Here is a 15279-nt window from a genome sequence, read left to right as displayed (position 1 = left end):
GATTGGCAGAAAATGCTTTTTTTCGTGGAAAAGTACGAATTTCAACCACTTGTTTCCCTGTGCTATTTTCACGTTTACTATCGTGAATAAGGATATAACATATTGTAGATGGTTTAACTATTCGATGGCCGTAGTGTCCGTTTTAAGCAAAATCAGATATTCGCAAAGTTAAGTTTAACTTAGTTAGTCTTAAATGAGTTGCGGCAAGTCTCTCTCTCTCTCTCTCTCTCTCTCTCTCTCTCTCTCTCTCTCTCTCTCTCTCTCCACCTCCTTCGCTCTGCACAGTGTGCACATAGCCACGTGGTTTGCGGTCTACAAAATACATAGACTCAGGTTATATGTAAACATACACATTTCTAAGATAAATGTTACCCGGCTCATACTTCCGCGAACTATAGGTTTGAAAAACTTTAAACAAAAAAAAAAAATTGCAAACGTTAAAGACATAATTAAAGCTTATAGCCCGTCGATGGAAAGACACGAAGGTAACAAAAAGAAACGATAATAATCTTCCACTGTTCCATAAATAATTCCAACATCGTTTTGGAAACTCGTTTCCGAAATTCAGCTGCCAAAGCGTCGTTCGCGTTGAGAAATTTGAAAAGCTTTGAGAAAGTGAAGGGCTGCAGAAATGCGCGAGGGTGGAAAAAAAAAAAAAAAATGACAGAAAAATGAGGCTGGATAACGAGGAGTGCGTTTTCAGGCTGCAAGAAAGAGCGCCGCTTTATTCGTGCATCATTCCTTCCACTTTCCAAGAGTCACTCGTCCTTTTCAGCGTCCGGATTGGCGAAGAAGAATAAAACGGGGATCGGGTTTTCCTCGTTGGGATTTTTGGATGTGGTGAAGATAAAAAAAAAAAAAAAAATTCTAAAAGAAGAAGCGGAAAGACCGGGGAAAGGACGGAATTCCCAGTTGGATAATCGCCCCAACATCACCGCAGAGACAAGCTGACCTCTGAACTCTTTCTCCCCTCTTTTCGCTCTCTTCCGCTTTCTACATTGCCCAATGGACGTATTCGTGCTTACACGATACGCAAAATAATTGGGGTCCACCTTCAAAAGCGAGGGACTCGGTGCTCTGGTCACCGAAATTAAAAACTTTGGGAACCTTCTGTGGCGTAAAAAAAAAAACTGTTCAACTTTGTATTCCGCTTGCTTTCCATGAATTTACATTTTTAATCTCAGACTTACTTTCTACTTGGAAAGCGAATAAACGAAATTGATTTATAATTTAACGAACCTCTCTAGTTTCGTACGACGAATTTTGATCCACCTTTTTTTGGTTTATCAATTTTCTTCGTTGACTACAGCGTGTCTAACAAATGAATAAAGAAACCGTATTCGAAAAACTGAGAAAAGTGAACCGGAGGGTGAATCGATCGTCTCGCTTCGTAGAATTGAATCATTTGTCTCCTTACCCGTTACTTGTCCAATGAACCAGTCGCATTATCCTTCCTCTCTTCGTTGTTGTTCCGAAATAATTTCACACCCACGCCTACCAACAACGAGATTTGGCGACATTCACGTCAACACGGTGAGTGGCGCGTTGATTCGCAAATGAGCGTTACGTACCCGGTGTGCCGAATATCTGGCGTTTGTTGCGGTCGGAGAGGTTGGAAAGGGTTCCAGAAAATTATCGCAACTCCCGTCTCTCGCAAATCTCTAGTCTTACCCAGGCAGCAGGGAATTCCACCCATGACCCGATCCCGAAATCTTGTATAAAAGCTGGAACCATGTCCAGATCCAAAAACCCGACGATCTCAGTTCGTCAAAATCGATGAAACTTATTAATAACGATAACAAAAATTGGTTCCAATTACGTATAGAAATTCGTAGATAACTTGTGATCGAAGACGATTGATAACGAAGGAATAAATATTTACTTTTTAAATTAAACTTTCATTGTACGTATACCTTGTGTAATTCGTACTCATGAATTTTTATTTTTCCTGACGAATTTTACCCAAGATAAAAAATTTCCCATCACACGGACGATAAGTAGGAAGATTCTCATTTATCCAAAGTGATAAAACACGGCCAGTAATACGCGTTCGACGGAACGAAATAGAAACAAAAACCAAGAAAGAGAAAAACAAACGGAAAGATAACCAGACAGGAAGAAAAAGAATAAGAAATGGAACGAAACAAAACGAGGCATAACGAAACGAGGCAAAGCTTTAACCGCTAGGGGAAAAGAAGCCAGAAATAGGCAGCAACGAGATGAGACGAGGCGAAATGAATCCGAAAATCTCATTTAGGATAAGCCGTAATAAATTCAGGATCGGGATTTTCCGGTGCCCGTTTACCGGTGCGTTACATGTCTTATTATATACATATATACATGTATATATTTACCCACGTTGCACAGAGAGAAAAAAAAAAAAGGAAAAAGGAAAAGAAAGAAAGCGAGAAAGAGAGTAGAGAATAATTGAACGAGATTCGAAAAAAAAAAAATGTAATCCCCAATTTTACCACGTCAACCGTTTCTTTGATGTTGGCACAAAGTGTGCAGAAAATTTTTTTAAAAAGAATACAAGAATAAAAACATGGCCGGCTGTTGTCTAATTTCCCTGAAGAGAGAAAGATGCTTGAGTTTATAATATTTACAACTCACGTATAAAGGGGAAAACTTGCGTAGGTGAGGTGAGAATATATTTTCCATAGCTGTTTCAGCATCGAGATGATACGGAGGGGTGAAAACCGCGGACATTAACAAGCCGTAAGAGGAGAGACAAAGGATAAAGGAACAAGAGAAAAGATATTGAATCGGAGCTTTTTGTCATGTACATCTGGAACTGAAACGACGACGCCTTTATACGTGACTGCGATTTGTATGTACAGGGATAACAATATTGCAAGCTCTCCTGCGATGCATCGATTTACTCATTTCCTTTTCACCCTTTACCCCCCTCCTCGTTAAATTCTTTCCTTATGCACATTGGACGACACATAATATACAACTCGGATAATACCTTTCTCACAGTTTTCCACGTTTCCATTCCGCGCGAATTTACATTCTATGCAAATGCATGACCGTCAAGAATCTACTGGCTGGTTATACATTCTCAACCAAAAGTGAGTCTCGTCGATGATAATGAATAATTTGTGAATCAGATTGAAATCGGTTAAAAAATCAACAACAATACGGACGATGAGAAAATTAAACTTGAATAACAATAATGCCGAACAGTCATCAATAAATTGCTTAAACGAAACATTATCAGACAAATTTTTAGGGATCACTGTTTTGTCATGTGAAATGGCTTGGTTGATTTTTCTAAATGCACATAAATTGTTAAAGAATTTTCTCGTTGTGTTGAAATTTCCGTTTTCGAAAACTTCTAAAGGCTGTGTTTGCGAAACTATTCGTTCAATGTCCCGGAAACTTCTCGATTGTAACGTACAACGTTTTTACGAAAACCTATAGAAAATTCAAGATTTTTCCTCTATGTTTCAAAATTTTAATTCACGTGCATTCAGAAAAATCAAAGAATTCATTTCACGTGACAAAAAAAAATGTTCCCTAAAAATTTGTTGAACAACGTTTTGTTCAAACAATTTATTGATACCTCTTGGTCGTTATTATCATTATTATTATTATTATTCAATTAAAATTTTCTCATCGCCTTTACAGTGTTTAATTTTTCTCTGATTTTTAACTCACAAAGTATTCAATATCGTCGAGGCGACTCACTCTTGGTTCAGAATGTACAGCCAGTACATCCTCAAAGTATCTGAGAAATATATTTTCTTAGCGGAAAAATCCCCTTCGTCTTCCTATTATTATTTATTTATTTATTTTCTCTTTCTTCTTCTTCCACCATGTATTCTCCTCTACATCTTCCAAGTAAATAACAACTAACGCCGAAATGCAGCGGAAAAGAATGGGGAGGTATACTTTCGACAAAAAATGCTCGTTACTGTTTTGAATTTTCCTTCAAATTTAATTTTTTTCATACATTTTTACTGTCGAGTTATCTTTGTAAAGTAAAGAAATTTCTTCTCGCACCGACAAAAATTGCCGAAGAATGATTTCCGAATGACGGAATATTCCGAGGCAGACTTGCGAAAGAAATTATTTCCGACAGCTTTGACTTTCGAACCGTAATTAATCGGGTGAGTGTAAAGCATTTTTGAACATTTTGAGATGGAAAAAAAAATCACTAATATCTCAGCCTGTATTTTGGTGATAAATAAGGCAAAGATTGCGTGTGAAAAGAAATCGAAGAAAGAAATAAGGAAATGGATGACGAGCCAATTATTAATGATACATCGAATCCTGACTAGCCAGGAATCAATTCTGTACTCGTCGATACGTATTTTAAATATGTACTCCAATTTGTAGATATGTTCGATTACGCTGCCTTACGAAAAAGATGAACGTGACATGCTTCTCGTCTTTCGATTAATTATAGAAAGAATTTCATCAATACGATGTTTTAACGCGTGTGGTTATGATAGACACGCGGTTACGCAACGCGAAAGTTCTTTCCGTAATTTCTGTTATCACATATCGACGCATCGGTACTGATATACGAAAAGCTATCCAATATTTACCGGAATCGGGCATATATATATTTACTTTGTGGGATTGAGAAAGGTTATTTACTAGAAAATTCAAGTAAATTGGAATGGACGCTGCAATCGAAGTTTCACTGCTGTTTTGTATAACGAGAATTCGAGTTGTTTTTTTTTCTACTCTAGGAGGAAAATTTTTCACACCCATCGTTTAATTGTAAAATCCTGTAAGTTTTATATATTTTCATCCAGCCATTTCCGAGGTCATCGCGAGAGTTTTTTCGGCCAGACAGACATTTTTCTAAAAACCTATTTTCCGGATTGCAGAATTTCGAAAATGTGACTTTCCATCGAAACCAACACTTTTCTCGTATCACGAAAGCTGATGAAAAGTAAAAAATGAAAATCTTTGAGAACCGTATAGCAAAATCACTACTGCGAATTCCTCAACGTCCTCTTCACCCTTAAACGGAGTCGATCCGTCACTAGTCCAAAGTTAAGCCACGGGGTTAAATCCCTTATTTTGGTCGGCACGAGGGTGCAGGGAAAAAGATAGGCGCGAAAACTTTTCGCCCCCAAGATGTTTTCTATTTTCAACCCACTCTGTTTCCGTCTGTTTTTACTTTTTATCTCTTCATTCGCAGGTACCGCGTGGACGAGAAAAGAACCTCGAGGTATATTATAAAAACTGCTCCCTCCTCGTTATCCGAGTTAGTAGTTTTCCAGCAAACCGCGAATGCTTTTCTTTCATCTTCTTCGCTCGCCTCGCTTTTTCACCCAAAACTTTCCTAACACTTATTATCTTTTTCAGTTTTTTATTCGTTTACGTTTAAGTTTTTTTTTTTTTTTCTACTTTAATGAGTCTTTACTCTAAAGTTTTATCTGTTTGCGCGTGTGAGGGATTATTTCCAACAATCTTTCACTCTTCTCTCTTTTGTCTTTGTTGTAATACATATATGTATTTTTTTTTTTTTTTAATATTATCATTCAGTAACTTTTGACTAAATTTTGACCAAATTTTGAAAAATCGTAGGATCAATAATTCGAAAAATCCAGCCACAAAACAGAGGGCTAGTTTGTCAGGCATTGATATCACGATGTTTTAATCGTGTTGTTTTTTTTTTCGTTTGTTTGAATTCTCAAAGGTCCAATTAGTGGAAAAAGAGCTTGGAGAAATCAATTCTAAGGGAAAAAAAAACTTTTCAAACGCTTCTGGACGTTTATATCCTGAGGATATCAACTTTACAACAGCTATCCGCTTGAGGCAGGATTCCAGGATAAGAAATGAACTTTTTTAAATCAGTGCTAAGGAAATCGGCATCCTGTAAGGCTCAAAGGTTTTTTTTTTTCTCGTTCATCTCGTTCGTCTTTCTCATTGTTTTCGAAAGGCAGTTAGGTTACACTTTCTTGAATGAAAAACGAAAAATAAAAACAAGAAAAAGCAATGGAGGAATAAAAAACAAAAAAAAGCAAAGAAATAAGCCTATGCGGCGACAAAATGTTTTTCGAAAATAGTATAAACGAGATCAATAAAGCCAAATTTCAGCTATACGTAAAAAAAAAAAAAAAGGACAATGCGAGAGAAAGTAAAAGTTGGGAAATCAAAAAAAAAAAATTCAAATTCGATGGTAATAAAAATAAAACACGCCCACACACCTTATTAATATAATCCAATTTCAGGTAAAATGCATACCAATCGGCGTGCGTTAAACTTCAATTAAAAGTCGCATGTTCGAGGCGCGTTAGTTATTATAGTAGGTCACGATTCTCGGTGTCGGCGGTGATGGCGGTGGTGCTGTTGCTGCTCGCGCGATAATTAAATCAGCCAGCTGGGTTGTTAATATTCCTGCTGGGTTTTATAGGGATGGAGAAGAAGCGGTTAGGGAAAGAAAGGGGCAACTGTAAATTGAGATCCCTTAAACCTTTGAGTCACACGTTATTCTACCGAGTAAATCTTTCTAACAGGATGGTAATCTGTGGTTTCCGGAATCGTTGTTTACGAATCTGAAATCAGATTTCCAAGATTCAACATGGCCGATGAAACAGCTCGTCTTTGTTGTATTTTCATCGTTTTTCGTACTATAATCGAGATCAAAATTCTATTTCTCGAAACACGTGACTGTTGCTCAATTTCTTTTTCATTTTTGTTTTCCCCTCGCAATGACGATTTTTTTTTCCCCTTGCCCAAGTCTCTCCCTATATAATCTAACATAGGTACCTGTATCACCCACGTAACTCTACCTATACGGTGATCATGAGTATTTCGCGTGACTCTCAATATCGAATCGACTAACTTTGCGCACGGTATTATACACGTGTATATATATATGCATGTATCCACGGTACGGAAAACTTGTATATATGATAATTTTCAGTATCTATGTACACATGTAAGTCATGAAGAAACGACGGAAAGAAGAAGCGATAAAGTTAATGCTGTCGTAACGTTGAAGCTTTAAAATTCCTACCTCCTTCTTTTCTTTTCCTTTCCTTTCACGTATTTTCCTATCACTTCGAACTCTTACCACCACTTTTTCCCAACGATTCGTATTTCTCGTAAGTATAATCGATGAATAGAAAAACCGAAATACTCTCATTCAACAAGAAGAAAAACAGCTGCGATAAAAACTCTTTAACAAATATTTTCAATATTCAGCTTCGTCGTCGTTACAACTGTTAACCACGTATTCGTGTTACAGAGAGAAAATTCATTTGCCGGAAAAAGGGATAAAAATAAAACAACGCGATCGAAAGAGAGAGAAAAAAAATAGTATACATCTAATAAAACGCGTTTCTGTCGTTGCAACAGAGATAAAAAAAAAAAAAAAAAAAAAAACAGAAATGAATAAATTTTCTAAAAAAGGGAAACACGTAAAAATACTGAAAACAAAAACATATCGAGAAAACAATAAAGAACAAACGGCACGTCGAGTTCGTATTTCAACGCCGCGATGCAAAGGCGGATCAGTGGGAATTAAAGGGAGGAAAAGGGATGTAAAAAACGCGCAGGAATTCCAGAGCACGGCATCATCGGTTGGGGATCGAGAAGCCCACGCGCTATCTTCTCTCTCTCTCTCTCTCTCTGCAGGTTCCCTCAGCAATTTTCATCGTAATAATTTATAACGCCGAGCACCAGGAGCAGCAGCGCAGCTTCAAAGGGAACGAACCCTCAGCTCCGAACCCTCAACCCTGAACCCTGAACCCTCCGCAACCCTCGACAGTATTTATATACAGAGATGCATACAATTTTCACTCAGCGTCGCAATCCTCGCGTCGGCTGTTCCTTCAACGCGTGCGTGTAAATAGTGTGTAGCACCTGCGCAGGGTTGCAGGATACGAGGGTACTCCTCCTGGGTCTACTTTGCGCGACGTGTTGTTGAATAGGTAGAATCCGGAGACTCGCCGCGAATGCTTAATGCCATTTACCGCGATCCGGAAGAATGTGGGAAATGGTACGTTATGCGACTAGTGCGTAAAATTCGATTGAGTCGGTTAAATTTTTCCACGGTAATCCGAATTTGAATGAATCTTACATTCTAATAAGAAATGGATAAAAAAAACACACTCGCAAACACTCCCTCGGTAAGCCAAAAAAGTCGGTGGCCAAATTGAAAATCTAAGAAATTATGCAAAAATTTTTGGGCGGTTCACTTGAAAAAATAAATAAACAAATAAATAAATAAAATGGTGCGAAAGCCACGGACCCGCGATTTTCGGGATAAAAATACCTGGTAGCGGAGTAAATATAGAAGCTTTACACGGCGACGATACCGCGAAAAGCACGCGGCGAATCGAGCGGCGGGTGTGGAGGAGGGCGAAGGGCGGAGGGCGGAAGTAGGTTTAACAAGCGATGCTATCTGTGCGAATGAATACCGTTATACCTACACGAGGTATTTCGAGCGACCCCCTCGCCACCCTTGTAGCCAGATCCTATCTGCCCCTGGCCGACCTTTCGAAATCGGCAGGGGGGGGGAGAAGGTGGGAAGAGAAAAGTTGGAGGGGGTGGATAAGCAGGATCGAGGAGGCAGAGTGACAGGGATGATTTTTCACGCTGTAGATATACAAGGTACACTTTGCAGGGATGAGAGAAAGAAAAAAAGAAAAAGAAAAATATTAGAAATCTTGCAAAAGCGATGAAAAACGTTTTTGCACAGGTTTTTTTTTTTTTTTTTTGGTTTCGGTCGAGAATCACTTTTTCGAGTTTCAACGAATCTTTAAATTTTCGAATCACTAGAGTCCGAAAAAATCTAAAACTTGCACAATATTTTACAATCGAACGATGTCGGAAAAACCTGCGGACTCTTTCCTTTTCATGACGATGAAAAAACTGTTTTTCCGGGTTGTTTTGTTTTTTTCACACCATAGATTTAATTTTCTTCGTTTCCTTTCTCGATTTCGAAAATTATTTCAACAATTGTACCGTCCAAATTCCTGCTCAGTTGAATAATAAGAGCATAATTCTGATTAGTTTGAAAGGATTTCTGAAAAATCGTAACAAGCAAATTGCGCCCTTTCGTGTTTTCGAACGAGGCTTCTGAGAATATAATGCGAGCGTATTACGTAGATGTTTCAGTGGGCCTTGGATGGTTGTTTTTTTTTTTTTTTTCGCAAAAAAATTACCGTGCGTTTTCCAGTTCGAGTAACGTGCAAACAATTTACGCTTTTAGAGGCTCGTATAATTTACAGTTGGAATGTTTTTTCGTCCAATTTTTTTTCGAGCCTTAGGTAATTAGGGCAACAACAAGGTTTACCTTTTTCTACTTTATTTCTAAATTTTTTTTTTTTTATTCTCTCGGTTTTCTGCTCCCAATTTAATCTCAAGTTTCCAATACCTTTACGGTAAATCAAATTATTCAAACGAGTTCCGATACACCAGAAACAACGATGTTACCTGGTAACCCTGTTAATTAATCAACGTCGTGAATAACAAACGAAATCGGTATTCGGACAGTTCAGCGTACCCGTAAATTTTACCTCCATTTTCAAGGTAGAAAAAAGGGTTGAAATTAACCATCCGACAAAAAACCGATTGTTTAGGAATGAAAATGAAACGAAACAACTCTATACAGGTCGGGGTATGAAATGCAAAAAATTATGACTAATTATACTTCTTATAGCCGCAATGATTTCATTTTATCCCTCAAAAATCATGCAAATTTATTCTATTAAGATATAAGAATTATATGAGAACTGCGAACAGGTAACTAACAATAAGTTTACCCCCTGTATAAGTTTCCATTTCGTCTTTTATAGGAGAAAATGTAAAAAAAAAAAACAACAAACAACAATCCGGTGAAAGAAATAAATAAAAAAAATAAATATCTCAACCGCATGGGTAAAAAAAGAACAATTTTCAACCCGCAGACTGCATCGTTCCCCCTTGCGAGGAAAACTGCTTCCGCTCTTAATTTCAGACTTAAGGTTAAAGCCTCGACGAGGGGCGTCGAGCTGTTTCTCCCTTATGACGTCACGCGCGACGTAATCCCCGCTAGATGGCGTAGAGAAAATTGTACATGCTCAAAGTTAATTTTTGTTTCACCACCCTAATCCGGTCCAACACTCGAATCAAATCGGAAGAAAGACAAAAACAATCAGTGTCAAAATAGGTATTAAAAAAATACCCATTTTTTCCTTCAACGTTGGAAATCAATTTTCTTTTCATCTTTCGTGCATGCAATAAATTTGACTCACCGTTATAAGTTCGCGATGCTTGAGGTACAGAGGTAATCGAATTTCCAACTCACCTGTAACAAAAACAAAAACAGACAATATATTAGTTAAGACGAAAATGAAACAGTTCTTTTTTAATTGCCGTTTTTCTTAGACGATTATTTTTTCTTTTCTTTCAAAATTAATTCGATACCTTTTTAAAAGAAAAAAATACGCAATCGGATAAAAATCCAAACAATCAGAAACAAAAAACAAAGAAAATAGAAAAGATTTTTACAAGTAAAAACTAAAGACTAGTGAACAGAAAAAAAGTAAACATTGGCATCAGATGGTTTTGTTGTGCTCAAAAATTATATTTTACATCATAGAATCAGTGTGAGTTGATTCAAATTGTTAAAAACGGACGTCTTCGAAATTGTTTCTTGCGATTTTTTTCAACAAGTTTCACCCGTGTGAAAGGAGAATTTGAAAAAATTTTGGATCGCCATTTTGGTTCGCTGAAAACGTCGCGTTGAAAAAAGATCAAAATCCAAGGGGATGAAGTAAAAGGGCTGCTGATTTGACGCGGAATGCCTTGTACAGAGGTTGGATATCGATACTTCCACGCACATACGTCTCAAGTGTCTTAGCGTTGTTCGATAAATTGAAGGTAATAACTGTTATCGGAAATGATTGGGAAATGCTTGCGTGTTTGCGTGTGCATCGCGTGTACAATCGACGCGTGTATAGGTAGGTAGGTACGTGGATAATGCATAAAATAGGGGAGGTTATGACTGTCCGGCTGCGTGGATATACCGTCGACCGTTTATATTCATGAACCCAAGTGATTCGGTCGGTAGCTTTACTCTGCCCCGCGAACTTCCCGAAAACCCAACAAACAAAACCCCGTCTAACCCGACGTACGAAACCTGAAACCAACAAATTTCGTACAATCAACGTAAGCTTCAAAGACAGGCACTGAAAAATCGAGTAGAAATATGATCGAGATTGATCTTGATTTTTTCGAAGAAGCGAAAAAACAAAATGACACAAAGGTTCCCGTCCTTTACAAATAAAGGTTTTTCGAAACGGATTGTTTCGTTGTTATTAACGCAAGTGCAAACGAACTATTGACAAGAACGAGGTTCGTACGATTCATTTATTTATTTTTTTTAACACGAGGCCTGGATTTTATGTTTCAAAAATTTACCCTTCCCGTAATTTTTCATCCGCCTTGTTTCTCTTTGATTAATTTTCTCCCATACTCGGCTGATTTACATTATATCGTACCTAGACGTGGAGCACAAACGCGATCCAACCAATCCAAGATGGACAGAGACGGAGATAAAAAGAGATAGAGAGAGACAGAGAAAGGGAAATGTTCACGGGCCGTTGATCACACGCAAAACGTAGATTAATATCACCAAAATTTGTTGGGTAAATATTTATACAGTGCGACTAATTAATCGTTGTACCTTTTGATGTTCGGAGAGACGCGAGTGTAGAAGAAACGAGGAACACTATTTCCACACATATCTGCATTGAACAAGTTTTCGTGAATCGGAACACGGGCATACAATTATCGTAATTAAATACCCGATGTGGGAGTGAAAATTGAAAACGCGATATTCAATTTAACGTCTAAAAATTTCCATAAAATCAATTAACAATGATAGATTATACACAAAGTATCATTTCAATCGAATATAATTATTCGATCGAATGGAATGTGTGAGAAAAGAATAAGAATTATGATTGTTTTAACAAATTGACAAAGGATGCTAAAATTATTAACAAAAGTAAAGCGGAATTGGAAAAGATTTTGAAAAAATGACTACTGAAAAGTACTTTGCAGCAATAACGAACTAAGCTTGATTGTAAGTAAACAAAAATTATTTATTTTGTCATATAATATCCGAGTATAAATATTTATTATATAGGTTTTCTTCCTCTCATTTAGACAGCAAATATTCCAAGTCCGTGCACACATCGACACAGCGATCAAACTAATACGTTATTATTTCGTATTATCGTATTAACGTACTTCGCACTTGAAATAACTATATAAATAAATAAATAAATAAATAAATGTCTAAAGTAAATTAAAAAAACGAAAAATAAGAGACAGGCGCTTGCGAGGGATAATAATAAGATAGGATTACAAGGCGATAAAAAAAGAAATATATTTACAGAAAAAGAAATAAAAAAAAAAAAAAAAACGCAGGCATCGTACAAAGAACCGAGAAATGAATTTACAAAAATTCCTCACCGTTGCGCGAGAGACTGAAATATGCACGGGGAGTGAAATGGAGGGTCGGCTGGTAAAAATGGTGAGGGTAGAGAGTTAACGCCGACGCGCGCCTGTTCTGCTAATTGCATGTCGGACCGAGGTGTATCACTACTACTAGCAGTAGTAAAAGTAGTAGAAGCAGCCGCCCGTTGGATAAAACGGGCGAGCTTTTCACGCCTCGAAGAACTTGGGACTTCGGGCTCGGCGATTGAACGAGATATTGAATTTTTCCCATTTTTTTCTCACCCTCTTCTCCGCTTAATATTATCATTTTTCATCCTCGAAGTCAACTTTATTCCTTCACTGTCAAAATACACCTAGCGTAATGTGGCATTGATGACGCAGTTAAGCAACGAAATCATTCTTAAACAAAAACGATATTACAGATGTGAAGGTTTTAATGTGCCGAATTTGTATGATCTGCAAAACTAAAATTTTACTTGTCAGTAGATTGATTTTCTAAAGATTTTAATCTTTCAACTTTTCACCTTTACACCTTTTTTTTATATAAATATTATTGCTATCATTAGTGTTTCGTTATAATTTGTAAATGTAAAAATACCGTTTTTATAAAAAGTAAAAGAAAAAAGAAAAATATGACGTTGAAATTATACACGGTACATATTTTTCATTACTATATCTCGATTCATGAGCATCAAACACATTATAACTACATGTAATGATAGGAAGGAAAAAAAAACTTGTTTTTTTTCTGTTATTTTGCACACTAGTGCAATTAGGACTGTCGAAATTCGAGTATCCGTCTACATTGTTACGTACATCCGTGATATCGATATCACTTTTCAATCCTCTCACGTTTCGCAGTGGGAAATCGGTAAAATAGAGCCGAGGGTGTTTTTGGATTCGTTACAATTTAAGCTGAGAAATTCGAACGGTTTTGTAATCTGGTAATCGCGTGGCGTTTTATTACACGAATTCGATACCGTTGGAGAGGTTTATTAATAGTCTGCAGCCCGGTATTACGTGTCAAGAGAATCGGGGATCGGTCGAAATTTGCCTAACAATAAAATGGAAACGGAAAGACGTCGGGAGGGTGAACGCGACCGGTTATTTTCAGCACGCTGAGGGTGTAAAGAATACGGTACGTCAATTTTTCCACAACAATAAAAACCCAAAAGTCAACAAACGGCAACGGGCGTGATCTTACGATTACCGATAAAAACGGAATTTCGTTGATCAATTAAATTTTCGCAACCAAACTCGAATCTTGACAAAATCACGAAATAAGGAAATGACCGTGTAAATGAATCAGGGCCTGATCGGGAGACCCAAAAAAAATCCCCAACAACAGATTTTCGACTAGATTTCACTGTATAAAATATTGATCCTAAATTCACTTGGAAAAATATCCTACGAATGCTCTGACACGTTTTAAACCATATACTTTTATACGCGTTCAAAATTTTCGTCGCTTTGATAAAGTGGATAAGATTAGTCAAAAGTAAAGACTACTCCAATCGATTGGATGAAAATAAATTCTCAGACGAAAGGAAAGTACGGAAAATTATTTCGTTCGATCATCGTTCCTATCAAATCCCAGGATCTCTTTTCCCCCGCTATTTATCATCTTCTTTTCTTCGTTAGTCGTATTACGATTGAATATTTAATACGTTTCCTTTTTTTTTATCGACAAGCTGGGAAATGTTACGTATTATAATATCGTGTGCTCTCAACTATACGCTCCGTGATGTAGGTATACCCATGTTATATACCCATCGACACACTATGTACACCCACACACGTGTTGTGCTAAGGGTTACGAGATATTCCATTTAAATCCTTCCGGGCGATTATTCCTCTGAAGGGGGATGAAATAAAGTGAGCAGAAAATGTTGAATCATACCCGACATTTGCGCAACGATATACACGTATTATTGAGAAGCAAAAATTTTCTCTTCGATGAGGTGTAAGTTTTTACTTTTATTTTCATTTCTGTAACGATTTTTATTTTCAAATAATCGTGGATAGTAAAATGTTGGGAGAAAAAAAAAGAAAAAAAAAGAAAACACCTCCCAATTCGTGAACTTTTTAATCCTGCAATCATTTTACCGCTGATTCACGTGCGTTTGTCATTGTAAGCACAAACAACGTAATTTGTCTAAATTTTAAAAACTCGTTTTTCGGTTAATTACAAAAAGCTGAAAAGAGCAGTGAAAACCATTCGACGTACGGTAATCTGAAAGCCTGCTTTGTAAAATATTTATTCTCGGGGAAAAAACGTGACTTTTATTTACGTACGTTAAGAGCAGCGCGAAAAGAGCGAGTGAAACTCGAGGTCCAGTTTCATCCGGCTTTCTAGAGTATTATACTCGAAGGTATATTTCGAGCCGTCCGAGAATCGGAAAACCCACGCATGTCGATTTTCACCTACAGCTGCCCCTTTTGCCGAAGGGACTGACTGCCTGCCTGGCATCTGGCAGCCCTCGATTCCGACGAGGATAAATTTCCCCGACTCGTTTCTACAGAATTTCACGGCCAATACTCGAGGTTTCGTCAGATTGGAGAATTGGAAGTATTCGCAAGGTAGGCACGAAACTTGTGAAAAAAACCGAAAAAAAAATCACACCGATCCTCGTACAAAATTTTGCAGAAAACAATTCCTGAGTACAAAAACAAGATAATGTCGTGTTGAAATTTATCGCAGAATTTCAGACCGTATAATTATTGTATCGATTAATCAAAAACTTTTTACAAGAAATTAAGTTTTATCGTGCAAAATAAAAATAAGTGATCAAATCGACAATTCTGTTTTTCAAAATAAATATTACATAATTGTATTTAGACGTTTGTTTTTTTTTCCGC

General features: G+C 37.1%; 2 protein-coding genes across 10 annotated transcripts in view; one reads left to right on the top strand and one right to left on the bottom strand.

Moving 5' to 3' along the window:
• Positions 1-15279, top strand: part of LOC124308510 (uncharacterized) — a 50965-nt gene that overhangs the window by 6197 nt on the left and 29489 nt on the right. The window contains exon 4 of one of the 2 annotated variants that reach the window (XM_046771284.1): positions 776-1158. The exons of the other annotated variant lie outside the window; for it this stretch is intronic. The gene's annotated coding sequence lies outside the window, so the exon portion shown is untranslated. Of the gene's footprint in view, positions 1-775; positions 1159-15279 lie in introns of those variants that run through there. 2 annotated transcript variants of the gene reach the window in all.
• LOC124308504 (nephrin) overlaps positions 1-15279 on the bottom strand; it is a 155063-nt gene that overhangs the window by 113052 nt on the left and 26732 nt on the right. The window lies entirely within an intron of this gene.

Source organism: Neodiprion virginianus, chromosome 7 (genome assembly GCF_021901495.1).
Source record: "Neodiprion virginianus isolate iyNeoVirg1 chromosome 7, iyNeoVirg1.1, whole genome shotgun sequence".
NCBI lineage: Eukaryota > Metazoa > Arthropoda > Insecta > Hymenoptera > Diprionidae > Neodiprion > Neodiprion virginianus.
The sequence above is the reverse complement of the archived record's forward strand: the minus strand, read 5'-3'. Positions and strand labels throughout refer to the sequence as shown.